Below are 14,136 nucleotides of genomic sequence, written 5' to 3'. Positions count from 1 at the left end.
GGAGCTCATTAAGTGCATGACACATGGAAAACTGCGTTTGCTTCTTATACGTAATAATGTGGAAAACAAGCTCATAACCCCATTTTCTGTTGGACACCTTTTGCATTCCAAATTCAATCAATTTTATGTATGTGCACTTGAACATTCAGACATATTTTTTGCTGTGTCTGAGTATGGATTTGGAAGTCATGTTCTGTGCAAAAATCTCCACTATTCACCAATCCTTGGTTGAAGACAGAAGAATAAATACATAAAGTGCCATACTCCATCCACCTGAGATGGCCCGAGAGATGGAAATGCCCCCTTACTGCCAATGTTACAAACAGGTATTTCTCTAGTGGGAGATAATTGAAGGATGCAGTGCATTTGGTAGTTTGTTGTTGTCTGCTTCAAAGCGAGAAGAGAATCAATAATTTGTTAGGCTGTGAGCTGACGGCTTGTCTGAATGCCAGCTCTGGTGCCCTCCAGGATAAGCTGCCAAAGTGACTGAGGGAGTAAAGCGGGATGTAAATTCCACAGGTCATTTTACTGAAGCTCATATGTGGAAAACCCTTAGAAGCCTCTCAGTAAGGACAAAATCCTTCCAGGCTTAATTCTTGTTTGAGCAAAATTCCTTCTGAGGTCAGTAGACCTAATCCTGAAGTCCGATCATTTGTTTACCTCGATAGGATTTGAGCATGTGTGTGTGAGTAGGGAACAGAAGGAGGGAGGATCTTGGGACAGGGTGTACTGGAAATGCTTCCTTGTGTGGCTTCAAGAAGCCTGGCAGGCTTAGGCTCTACAGAAATGGACACATCCATGAAAGGAAGGCTTGCTTCAATAAAATCAATCTTTGCTTCTTGCTTTCTGTAGTAGACAGAGCAGATGAGGATTCCTCTTTTCTGTGGAAGCCGTTTGGTGCCTGGGGTGGCCCAGCCCTGTCTCTCAGGGATGGTGCAGCTTACACTTCCATATATGTGCTTTAGAAACTGTGTGCATCTGAGACCTTTCATGTAGAATCATAGAATGGTTTGGGTTGGAAAAAACCTTTAAGATCACCTAGTTCCAACCCCCCTGCCATGGACAGGGACACCTCACACTAAACCATGTCACCCAAATCTCTGTCCAGCCTGGCCTTGAACACCACCAGGGATAGAGCATTTACTACGTCTGGAGGAAAAAAAAATAACTCAGGCTGACAAGCCTCTCTTGTCTTTTTAATTGCATCACAGGCCATCAAAGTGATAAGTAGCATCAAATATAGAAGCTGATGAGAGCTGGGGCATTGATTTCTCTTATCCTCTGGCTGAGAAACAAGCTCTGAGTTTGCCTTGTAGCTCTGAGGAAGGAACCTTGCAGGGGGCTTTGGAGCAAGATGTGGCTCTGCTTGCCCCATCTGCCATCATAGTGAAACCCCGTAAAAGGCCCGTGTCTCTGTTTTGCAAGTTATGTCATGCCAACAGTGCCCTCAGCACTCAGCAGAGATTTGTCCTGCCTGTTTCCACACACACACCTCCTTCCCCCCTGAAAGTTGAAATGTATCATCCTTTATGATGGATTCAGCCTTTATTAGTCAAAGATCATGCCTGTTTGTTAACCTTCCAATAAGGCTACATCAGCTGAGTGAAACACCATTCAGCCAGGCATCTGGTTTGATAAAAGTCACTGCTGGTGTCACACAGCTGTGTACAATTTTGTTTGGTTTGAGACTTTTTGCTTTTTAGTAAAGAGGTGGAAACCGTTCTTCTCTTCTGCTTTCTGGTGAGTGACTTATAAACGACCTGTGTGAAATTGGCTCTGGAAAATATAATCAGAAAAATATATAGGCTGTTGCATTGTTTTTATGAATCCCAGGTCATGATACAGGGAAGATTCTGTGGTAAAGTTTCATTAAAAGTAAAGGAGGAACACTAAAAGCTCTGCTGCTGAAAGTAAAACTTTGTCAAGCCAAGTAGGCCATCTTGTACTTCATTCCCTGCTGTTTATCTAAAGCACATTTCTTACATTTAGTAGATTTCTACTTCTGGCAGTTTATATCTCCATGAGTTTAAGAGCATTTGACTAATTAAGAGCAGAGAGATTTTCACCATGCTGCGACAGCCCCACTGAAAGAAAAATTTCCAAGTGTTTTGCTCTCTGGGGGCATATAAGGCCAAAATTATACAGAAATGTCTGTGTACATATACCTATTTAGATATTACATATGCCTATTTATATACCATATACCATGTACATATACCTATTTAGATATTCAGATTATGTCCATATACATATTTAATTAAAAACCACAACACGTTAGAAGTGAGCACCTTCAGGGTGCAGAACGTATGTCCTGTAACACAGTCTTTTAGGTGGGTCTCTAGTGTGTTTTTAGCAATTTGCAAATTAATCATGGAAGAAATTTAGGAGGCTTGATCCTAGCGGTGAAGAAGCGTGTGTGTTTGTGTGAGTGCATGTGCACGCATGCAGAAAGCAACTGTGAGGGATGCCTGTGCTTAAACTGATCAGACAAGTTTTATTACTTCTGTCCATTGATGCTGTTTTGAAATATGGCAGGCTGAGCCGATTAAGGTAGCTCAGAAATGTCTTTTCAAAATGGCTTTTGGGCCCCGGTTCCCACACTGACTTACTTCCTTCATTCTCTTCAAAATGTGCTCTCCTCAGCATTTGCGGTGCTTATTCACTCAGATGCACTGAAAAACGCATCATTAACCAGTGGTTTTCTGGCACAAAAGGTGGGGTTTGGTCCCGATCCAAAAACATACAGGAAAAGATCATAACCGAGGGAACAATTGTATCAAACAGTGAGAAGGTAGTATGCATATGAAAGAGTACAGCTGAGTTAAAAAATATACAAATGAAGGGAGATGTAATTCAGTAGAAACTCACAACTGCATTAACCTTACTGGTGTCGGACAGTGCCTCACTCCACAGTAAATCCTGTGCACCAAAGTTCAAGATTCAGCATCAGGAAAACATGCGAGTTCTTAACTTCGTCCCTGTTTGGCAGCATGATCCTTGTGTCTCCCATTATTGTGAACCTGGTTGCCACCTCTCACGAGGCTTGGAACAGCACTGAGATCCCATGGATTTTTAATTTCGTGTATTGATGTTTGTGGTGCCACAAAGGGAGAGTCTGGTCTGAACCAGAGCCTTCAGCAAATGTAACCTGACTATGAGTAACGCAAAATGGAGGCAGTCATGGAAAGAATGACTTGATCATGAAAATTAACAAAACACCTCTCATTTTATTGTGGTGTGTTTGAAAAGAACAAAATCACTCATAAGGCCTGAAGGCTGAAAAACAGCTGTGGCAGGATAAGAGAATTTACACATGCATTATTTTACTGTTGCTAAGATCACACCTGCGGTATCATGCACCAAGATCGTGCTTTTAACTTCATAAACGGGTCTCCAAAGTAAGACCACAACATTAAAGGAGATGAATGGGAGTGAATTTAGTGAATTTCATCTGAGGAAATATTTAATGGCAGGATGATCATTTTAAGGGTCATTTAATACTGGCAAAAGGAAATGACACGTAACAGAAGTAGTAACACAAAGAACAATGAATTCAATTTAATAAAGGGCAAATTCAAATTGGAAATGAGGCTAAACTTTTAGATGGTTAAGAGCAGGCAGAAAAGGAAATAATTTGCTTAATGAGGTAGTTATGACAAACTAGGCAGAAATAGTTTGGGTTCTGAATCCAGCAAATGCAGAGTTGAATCTTTCCTGCCTGATACAGTGGGTTCAACCAGGGAGCCCAGTGGTGTTTTGTCAACCTTGTCCATCCCATCCATTACTTGCATTAGTAATCCATATTTGAATAAAGGCACTGCAGTAGCATTGCTACATGTTGAGAATCCTTTTTTCATCTCCAACAGTGAAGAAGGAAATTAGATTTTTGGTGGCTTCACAATATGAAACATAAAGTTAAGTGTGCTGTGGTTGTATGAGCTGAGATTTATAGACCATGTGGAGATTTACAGCCTCACAGCATTTGTGTCTGGTCACAACCATGTTAAAGAAAGGCTGGTGGGGATTTTTCCTAGGGTTGCATGGGGCTTGGGCTTTTGTCTCGTCACTGTGTTGTGGAGACAACTGGACACCCCAAAGGTAGCTGTTCAAAGGTCCACTTTCATGGTTTCCTTGATCCAGAGCTGATCTGGTGGCTGTTGTAATGCAGTGGTTGATCTTAATTAACCAGGTCTTGTATCTCCAAATGGACTCCTAATCTCCTGCCTGCTACAGCATTTTTTAGGAGCATGTCTGAAAACAGCCTCGTATCTGTGTTGCCAAGAAGGCTCTATGAAAAAAAGACTGTGAATGCATACTGCCAGAATCTCACAGCTGAGTAAAAGTGGGTCAAATCTATTTCCAGTGTAAACTTACTGGAAATAGTGAACAATGAAAGAATTGATACTGATATTTAAGTCAGTGATTCTAATAGGATGAAGACAAGTATTTAACAAAAAAGTTTATCTTTTTGTGGCACAGATAATACATTAAAATTTCTTTCTTTGTTTTAAATATATTGACAAGCACAAAGTACCTAATTAAGGAGGCTTCATAGGGGTCCCAGGTAACAGCTGATGATCTGATGAGATTATCACTGGGGAGTTTAGCAATATCTGAAACTGAAATGTTAGCTTTTGGTTCATGAAAATGGCTTATGTTATCCAACACAGCTGATGATTACTCGGTTTAAGTAACAGAATTCTCATAAGAATTTATGCTGCTCAAAAAGTAATGCAATTTTTCCAGGACTTTGATAATGATCAGGAAGTAAATGTAAAACTCTGATCTCGTGCCATTTGGAAAGTTCAAGGAATGATCTGATGGACAAAGCTTGCTAGGGCTCTAACTATACATTATAAAAGAAAAAAATGTTAAGTCATTGGTCTCTGCCAGCAGCAATGGAAGTGGAAAAGACAGTAGATTTTATTCCATAATTACCTGAGATTAAAATGGGTGGTGTCCCAAAGAGAAATAAAGAAGTGTTGCTTTTTGTGAAGAATATCAATCATAGGATCTTGGAATGGTTTGGTTTGGAAGGGACCTTAAAGATGATCTAGCTCCACCCATCTGCCATGAGTCGGGACACCTTTCACTAGAGGTCAGCCTAAATACTGGCACTAGTTGTTACCTACTACTATGGATGGCTATGTTGGAGAGCTGGTTGGAAAACTAATTTATTCCAGTAAAAAACATTGCTTTTATAGAAATCTTTCTTTAAGCTTTGAGATTTTAATCAGAAAAATTGAAAATTATCAACTTCCAGCTACCAGAGAATTTCAGAAGGCTGGCTTCTGGTCAAGTTCTTTTTCCCTAGTGCAAACACACAAATGCTTGCAGAAGTAGCCATCTGTACTGGTGTGGACACTGTTTCCTCTACAGCAGAAATAAATCAATTTTTGCAATACATTCTGTTTTATTTCTTGGTTCTGCAACATCCTTTACTGGGTGTATGGGCTACCTAGCTGCTAGCTTCTTATTACAGTTGTGAGTTTCTAAGCTTTTGTTCTAAGTTTCTGTTCCAGTCATAAGTTTATAGGGTGGTTGGAGGGCTTGTGATTCCAGTTGCTCTCAGATCTTCTGTACTCTTTGCAGTTGAGCTGAAAATTAGTAATAATGTTTGTGATGGTCAGTGAAAGCAATAGCAGCAGTTGCACTAAATGTCAAAGAAGAAGCTGTAAAGGCTGAGGAAAGTAGATGCAAATTATCAAGAGGAAGTGCAAGACTTTGTCTGAAGTAACTCAATGTTTTTGGCTGGGATCAGAGAACGACAATCACAGATTCAATCCACCCAATATGTAAAGTTGTTGACCCCATACTATTTACACTAGTAGAGTTGTTCCAGGACCCTAAGAAAGGTAATGCTCCCTGGGTGTTTTGTAGGAATATTTTTTGGACCTACATATGCACATTATCAGTGTTCATATCTAACATGTAGCACTTACAGGGCTCAGCTGTGACTGGGGAAGTTGAGTTGCCAGCAGGAGGTCAGAGAAAATGATCTGTTGGTTCCTTCTTGCCTTCACTTCTCTCAGTAAAGGTCCTACATGTCCCTATTAATGCCCACAAACCTGTGCATATTTGTACTGATCAAAGTATGGAGCTGCAGAAAGCTGTGCGATTAGAGTTAAAGCGTGCCTTCATGCAGACAGTCCTGTCGTTAAAAGGTGAAAGCACAGGTGTGTCAGAATTTGTTGGGATATCTTGTATAGCTTAGGCAGGCTGGTGTCGTGTTATTAGAAAGAAGAGTCAATTGGGAATGTGCTAGTTGTTGCGGGTCACTATTTAAGACACAGATAATATGCATCTCTCTGAATAGCCAGTAACTTTGTGGCTTAGACTTTTGGCTGAGAAGTGAAAGACAAATGTTACAGGATCTAGTTATTAGGCAGCATGGAGATTTAAACTTTAGTCTTTGGTGCTGGGGCATCAGGCTGTTCCTGAGGGTGCATATGCCATGTGGTCTTTCCTGAGAAGGTCTCATTTTTATCCCCGTGTAAAATGGGAGAAGCTTTGTAGGATGAGAAAACTCTTTCCTGTGTTGTTAAACTAAGGATTTAGCTTCCCTCCTTTAAGAAGGTGTCATTCACCTTTTCTTGCTTAGATACCATAGCCTAATTCTTGTCTCTGCTCTGGGTCTGTAGCTGAACAGAGTAGTTCATCACTAAGGACAAACAAGTCTTTGTTTATAACTGTTTCTCTTCATTTTATCTTGGCTTGTCAGTGTCTGGCGGATTCTCCGTCCTTTATGCCATTCCTCTTCAGCTCACTAACAGAGCCGTCAATAGCTCTGTATATAGTGCAGGCTCAAGGATTTCGTTACTTCTCTGAAGTTTTGTTCATTCTTTTCTGGGTTTTCTTTGAACTTTGTTTTCCTTGTAGGTGAAAAAGGCTGGGTTCTGTTATGAATCTGGTCTTTGCTTTGTGTGTTCTTAACACTGGTAATTACTACAGCACTGGACTGACCTGAAGTGGTACTGTATCTGTGCCTTGCATTTCTGTTTGGAAAAGTATTTATGATATTGGCATGTGTATCTCATTTTGTTAAGTTTACTTGTACTGTTTAGAACAATCTTAGGAGATTTATAATTGCTTGTTTTTCGATACAGACATGAAGAATTAAGTAAGGGCTTTATAACTAATCTCTATTTTCCTCTAGCCAAAAAAATGCTGTCATGTTTTCATATATCAGCTTATTAGGGTCAAAGTTTAACTCCTCTCTGCATTTGATAGGCATATATAAGTGCTGCATCTGAGTTGTTTGCAGGGGAACTTGGCATTTTGATTTTTAAATGTGGTGCCAAACATGTGGAGAGAACAGCACTGCTTGATTAGAATGGAGCCCATGCGGTGACGGGAGGTATATTTTCAGCAAAATTACTATGAGAAGAGACAACGACTTAGGAAACCAATAGCAATTAAAATTGTAACTGAGTTGATACTGGAGGTGGATAACTGCTAGCTTTAGATATTTGCTAGCTAGGCAGAAACTCAGAAAGTAAGTATTTGCTGAGAACAGAGATATGGAAGAAAGATGGCTTATGTTTAAACACCAAGACTCAGAAAATTGACTTCAGTCCCTTTCCTGGCTGCCTCAGAGAATGCCTCTTTAGTCCTGGGGACGATTACAAACCTTTTAACATATGTTTATGCTGCATCTAGCTATCTGGAGTCCTCATTTTAGTTAGGCTTCATGAAATTCTAGCCAATCAACTAATATTTACTCATTAGTCTCCACCAGAAAGTAAACAAGTGGTCTTTGGAAAAATTAAACTGAGTCATGTTTACATTGAATAGCGATTCTATGTCCTGGTCATTGATGGATGAAAAGTGAGGCCTTCAGAGATGATGGCTAAATCAGACTTGATACTCAGATCAGGCATGGGATCACTTAAGTAGTTTAAAAAAATGTTCTGAGGAGGGACAAGGGAGAAGGGGAGGCAATGCTCACTAGGAAGGCTATGAGCTATTTTCCCAAGATATTAGTCACATAACTCAGGAAAGAGGAAGGACCTGACAGAAGTAGAGAGTGCCCTGCTTAAGTAGAACTTTGTAACATCATTGTTATATCATCCAAATGCAGGCACACTTTTAATGAAGGGGAAAAGAAAAAGGAAAAGTATTTATTTATCTATTTATTCATTTTCAGATAAATCATCCACAAACAATCTTATGAAATAATAGGAAGAAGGCTAGAGAGGCATGCCAGCGAAGGAAGTTTGCAGAGTCCAGGGCGTTGAGTGGGACTGCCTCTGAGAGAGAGCATTTACTTCACTAATTCTTAACGGGTTCACCTTCTGGGACGCTGACCTTGGGATGCTGCTGGGACGTTCGTCTTGGACTTGGCCTCTAGGCTGGTGAGTTAGTGATGGAATGACACATGTCTCTTGTCTTCAGATTGCTGAGCGTGAGGGGTTTTGGTCTCTGATCTTTGTGTTTCTCCTGCCTCAGTGACGAGAGGAATTACCAAGTAAAAGCACAAATCTGGGAGCTGGAAGACTTGGCCTCTGTTTTCTGAGGCCGTAGCAGCCTATTTGTGAATTTGGGCAAAGCAAAGCATGACAGACATTAGATGTAGGGTTTTTCAAATGGCCTAGGGAGTTCTTAATTCTGCTGTCACTGGACAAAATAGGACGTTGACTTTGCCTTTGCTGGGAGCAAGTACCTTGTATTTCAGACTGTGTGTGGAGTAGGTGAGTTTCTGTAACCATTTGGATTCAAAAAATGTGTGCCTGCTGCAGTGCAGGGAATTGATGCAACTTTTGTAGATGCTATTTCGTGGGTGGGGGAAGCACAGTTTAACTAAAAATGTAATGTAGGTCACATTCAGGCCCTAGTTATATCTGTTCAAATCCCTGTTAATGTTGCTGGTGTGTTTATCCAGAGTTCATTGTTACACAAATGCCTGCTACTTCACAGTAACTCTGTATAGGTAGATGTGATGCAGTTTGGGCAGGGGAATGGTGAAATGGAAACTAGTTTGGTCCTAGAATATATCCCAGACTAAGTTAACAGCATTGCAAGGGGTTAGCTTTGTAATACTGCTTTTCCACTGTAGCATTACAAGAAGATACTATTTATAGTTTGCGCCCAGTTTGTGCTGTCTGAAACTAGGAAAAGTTTCCACTTTGGAAAGGTTGGAGTTTCTGTTTGGAAAATAGAAAGGTACTTTTAAGTTCCTTATAGAAACTTATTTTTTTATTTTGACAGAAATAGAAAGTGTTTCTCTCTGATTTTGTAGAATAATGGACCGACATAGAGTTTTTCAGAATAACCCATCTTGTCCCATCCCGTGGATTCATTTCACTTTGGACTGTTGGCAAAGACATGGGTTCACACAAAACAGTTTCAGGGGAAGTGGCAGGTCCTTCAGGCAGCTTCTAGCCTGGGAATCCTCTGAAAAAGAAGAGACATGAAGGAGGCTGCGGGAATTTATCAGGTGATGCCATTTGCAGGCAACAGTCAGCAGAAAGGTCTTCAGTAAGCCCCAGAAATCCCAGATACAGGATTGAGGTTTGCAGGATCTGTTCATCTGCAAGTCGGTATACTGAGCATAGATTTGGTGTTCTGATGAGGGAAGACAGGACCATATGGCCTAATCCTGCTGCTAGAGAAAAATACATAGCCAAAGGAACAGTCTGCCACTGTCCCTAGAGGAAAGAAATACCTGTGTGCCCCATATGCTCTGGAGGCTTGCTGAAATAAGTCCCTCCTGTACTGTGGGCAGTCTAGAGGCAGAGGAATGTTATCTTACTAAGAGCTATTTGACTGCTTATTGGGAGTCCTAGAAGCCCTGTGAATTTGATCATAAAATCTGCTTGGACTTTCAGTATTTTAGTTTGTGGTATGGCTGCTGCAAGCTGGGGTTGCTGGCTTGGAGCCATCAACAGTGTAGCAGACCCTGTTAGAAACTCCCCTGAGTCCTGCACATGAGGCAGCAGGGAGCTGCACAGGGTGCTGACAAAGAGACGAAGACAAGCTTGGTCCCCTCACACCTCTTTTTTAGCAGGCGCGGAAAAACCAAGAGACTGGATGTGTCATTATTGACAAATCAAGCTTCACGGTCAGAAGAGAGTGGTTTTGGAAGTTTCCTGGGCAGATCTACTTACTATATCCTGGGTCTGGTTTAGAAACAATGCAAAGAGTGAACTTTGATCTATGGGTTTTACTTCTCTGATCTTCATCTCTCAGAATGCTGCTCAGCAGCTGTACTCTTTGGAAGAGGAATAGGCATTTTCTTTGACTGAAGATGTTTGCAATTATTTTCTATCTCCACTTGAACTCCTGATATTCATATTTTCAATGCTAATGAGAGTCATGACTATATGCTAAAAAGATCCTCTGTCTCCTCAAACTTCTTTTGCATTAGCCAAAGGAAAAAAAAAAAAGTAATGAACTAAAGCTCCCTCTGAATCTTTGACTCATCCAATCACCTAAATTAATCAGTATTAAAGAAAAGTGTGTGGCTTGGTGTGACCACCCAGGGTGCTCTGTCTGGCTTCATGACTTACATTGCTTTGTCCAGGTATCACAGAGTGCATATAGTGCAGGATTATGCTCTGCCATACTTATGCTATGTAATCAGTCTGAATTTGGGCTAAATGTCAGCTAGAGCAGAAAACTATTTCCAAGCAACTGTAGGTTTAATTTAGACCTTTTTAGGATCAAATTTTTATCACCAATATAAATCCACTGAAGGAAAGAGTTTATTTAGATGCACACCTGTTGAAACTAGAATTTAGACGTAGATGTTGTCTTCAAGCAGTATCCCATGCCCTGCCTCTGTGACCGTCCACATCACATACATGCTTTTGGTGACAGACTTAAGTTAATAGTTGTAGCTGTATGTGGAGTAGGCAGGAATGAAAATAATGGCTAACTTCATGGTGTTCTCAGTAGAAACATTGCAAGCAATGGTGACTAGCATTTGGGAGACACTGGCCCTTAAGTTTGGGTTCCTCCCTTCCCCCAGCTGTGCCACTGGCTTGCCAAAAAATCCTGTGCAAATCACTCACCTTCTCTGGAGGTTCAGTTTTGCTTTTGTAAAGCAGGAACAATGATTCTTTTCAGCTGTGCCTCCACAGCAGTGATTGAGCAGGGCTAACAAGCAGTAATGCAGTCTTCAGGGAGCGGCAGCGCTGAACCTTACTCTTGCGAGTGTTTTGTATTATTAGAGGAATGGATCCTTAAAGTATTTAATCAACAATCTCTGTGTATACCTACCCCCATTTCTGCATTAAATACTATTAGTGAATTAGGGCTTTATTATGTCTTTTCCTCTTTTTTTTATCTCATGTTCTCATCAACAGGAGCTTAGCTTTAGACCATGGTAAATCTTTTAACTATGCTTTTACTGGCTATAGTTGTTAGGAAATCTTGTGCATACATTTTATTATTTTTTTTTTTAATAGTGGGCCCATTCTCCCTTTCTGAAGTATCCTGACTTTTTAAAAGGGAAGCAATAATGAATTTCCATATAGGCTATACCTTGTAAAAAGATTATCTCCATTTACTCTTTGTAGAAAGTTTTCAGAAGGGAAGACACTGTCCCAATGCACAAAAGCAATTTTTCTTTTCAATGGATCCTGTGACTCAAATCTAAACCTTTGCTCTCAGAGGAACACTTTTCAAATGTTTACTTACTCCTTGATTCCTGATAGGCAGTCTGGAAGAAAACAGATGAGGTGTTATTCCTGAAAGTTATACTGCTTTATGTTGTTTGAAAGGCAGAGATTGAACTGATTTGTGTAGCAGCTTGCCTTTTCTCAACGGGGGGAAAGAGGTCCTTTGTAGCTCAGGCTTTTATCAACAGTCCAGTAAAAGTGTTTTTTATATATATCTAAAAAAATCATACAACATTTATATAAAGCCCTTTATCTTGATGACTCCAAAATTTATGAAGTAATTTGTCAACTACATTCATCAGAAGTTATCTCTTACTCCAGCACAAAAATGGAGGTATTTCTATGCTGGGTGAAATTATTCTTGTTACTAATAGCTTTTGAAAGTAACCACCAGACTTGCAATATATGTGTTACAAAATTTTAATCTAAGAAATTTAGAAACTTCTTCCTGGTCATCTAAGGGGTTTTCATTAAAAATGAAGCCACCTTCTTGTCTGAGTTGGGGAGGAACTGATGCACAAGGTGTGTTGAGTAGGAGAGGATCAGCACTGTGTGTGCGCTGTGGGTAACTGGGGAAAAAAGGTAAATAATCTAACACTGAAGACAAAACCAGGGTCTTAGAGTGAATCGCTTCTGCCAGCCACTTGGTGACAAATTCCTATTCTGTGGCACAGCTGGAACAGATTGTTTCATATGGGCAAAACCTGCATAAACTGATGGGATGCCTGCTTCTCTTTGGTACCCCTGTACCCAACCCTGGCTTGGAGAGACGCATCTGTCCAAGAGGGGGTTGTCTTCCCAGGGTTTGTAATGTTCCAATTCACTCTTTACCTCACTGATAACACCATGACCTTCCATAGCCAGAATCTCCGTAATAAAAGCCTTATAGGTGAGCAGCATTTCGCTCTTCTGCAGTGGATCTGCATGCACATCCCACATGCATACATATTCCATATCTGTAAGGCTTCATCAGAGGATATTCTTGGCTCCTGAACCTTTCTCTTGTGCAAGTCATTGGCTACCTTGTGAACAAGCATGTTGCAAGGTGACTAAGGGTGTCATGATGGGATCCATAGCATGAGTGTGTTAATGGAGTCAAGTGCTGTTTATTGGCTTCAGTGTATTTCACTGCACCCTTGGCTCATTCATGCTTCCTGTATGAAACTTGGCTGAAGGAGTCAGAACTGCAAGACATCATCCCAAATTCCAGCTGGGATGCGTAACTTGGCTACATGACACTCTCCCCTCTTTGCCCCCCCTATCCACTTCCCATGTTAAATAGTTTCTCAAGACTTAAAAGGGAAGGGGGAGATAATCTCCAGGCCAGTGATTCTGATAAGTAGAAAAATTGCATAAATAAATAAGCCATGATTAATAGTAAGAAATTGTCACTTGTCTCACTTGCCTGGAAGTTGTACCTTGCTGAAATGACAGTCCTTGTCTTGCTGCTGGGGGGAGTGGGTTGCAGAGGGTGAATGCTGGGGGTAGGTCTTTATTTTACACATATTTTCAAAGTGAAAAAAAAAAAAAGTGTGATTTATTTTCTTTTGCTGCAGCCTGCTCCCAATTTTCAGTTTACATTAATAGCTGTGGGAACAGCAGTCCTTATTGCCATATACTTTAGCTATTAACACTGTGTCTGGTTTGACAGTACATCTCTCAATTTTTTTTTTATTCCCTTGTGATCATGAAATATGTATCAGCCTTCCTTTTTAATCTCCTTTGGCATGTCCAGCTAGTTAATTTGTGTCTTTCCTCCTTTAGAATTGGATTTTTCTAACATAATACACTTAATCAGAAGAAACAAACCAACTCTCTATTAAAGCATCTTTTTTTTTTTTTTTTAAGTTAGAAATTTGTTAGAATTCATATTTAATGGACTGATTTCTCCAGGACCCCCTAACAGCTTTCTATCCCAAATGTTTGCTTCATTGATATTTTAATTGCTATAATGATCAGCATTCTGAATAAGAGGTCTTTCCCCTAGCTAAGTAAATCCATACTGGCTGAGTAAAGCATGGCTGTGATTTATGTGCAGATAAACAGCTTTGGATCCTATCCAATCACTTCATCAGTTTTAATTCGGCTGCCTAATCAGTAGCAAACAGGAGAGTTGTTTTTTGTTGGGTTTTTTTGCTTTGTTTTTAACAGAGTGGGGAGTGTCAATACAGGGTTTGGCATGTTCCCCAGAATGGTAGAGATGGCTCCCCACTTCTCAGCATGTTCGTGTCAAAGTCAGTTCTAACTTTCTGAAAGAGTTTATACGAAGGGGATGAGATGCCAGACCTGCCTTTGGGCTCTCTTCGGTATCTAGGGAACCATACAGATATGGAGTCTGAGCAAGAGTCTACTCTTATGTTTTATGAAGGACATCCCTCCAATGCCTCAGAAAAGTGGAAGGGCTCATATAGAAGCAGATTGTATTTCCTGTGTGTTTTTAGGGGTTGATGCCTTTGAAATTATTTTCAGAGCAATCGTGTAGCTGCTGTTGCTGTTTCTAATAGACAAAAAGACT

General features: G+C 40.4%; 1 protein-coding gene across 6 annotated transcripts in view; it reads left to right on the top strand.

The window, feature by feature from the left end:
* Window positions 1-14,136, top strand: part of SEMA5B (semaphorin 5B) — a 276,452-nt gene that overhangs the window by 67,295 nt on the left and 195,021 nt on the right. Inside the window, exon 1 of one of the 6 annotated variants that reach the window (XM_057430049.1) lies at window positions 8,237-8,354. The exons of the other annotated variants lie outside the window; for them this stretch is intronic. The gene's annotated coding sequence lies outside the window, so the exon portion shown is untranslated. Of the gene's footprint in view, window positions 1-8,236; window positions 8,355-14,136 lie in introns of those variants that run through there. 6 annotated transcript variants of the gene reach the window in all.

Source organism: Pezoporus wallicus, unplaced genomic scaffold, assembly GCF_028554395.1.
Source record: "Pezoporus wallicus isolate ANWC-B61680 ecotype Strahan unplaced genomic scaffold, APGP_CSIRO_Pwel_v1 contig_5261, whole genome shotgun sequence".
Classification (NCBI taxonomy): domain Eukaryota; kingdom Metazoa; phylum Chordata; class Aves; order Psittaciformes; family Psittacidae; genus Pezoporus; species Pezoporus wallicus.
Note: the sequence above shows the minus strand (reverse complement) of the source record. Positions and strands in the feature narration are given on the sequence as shown.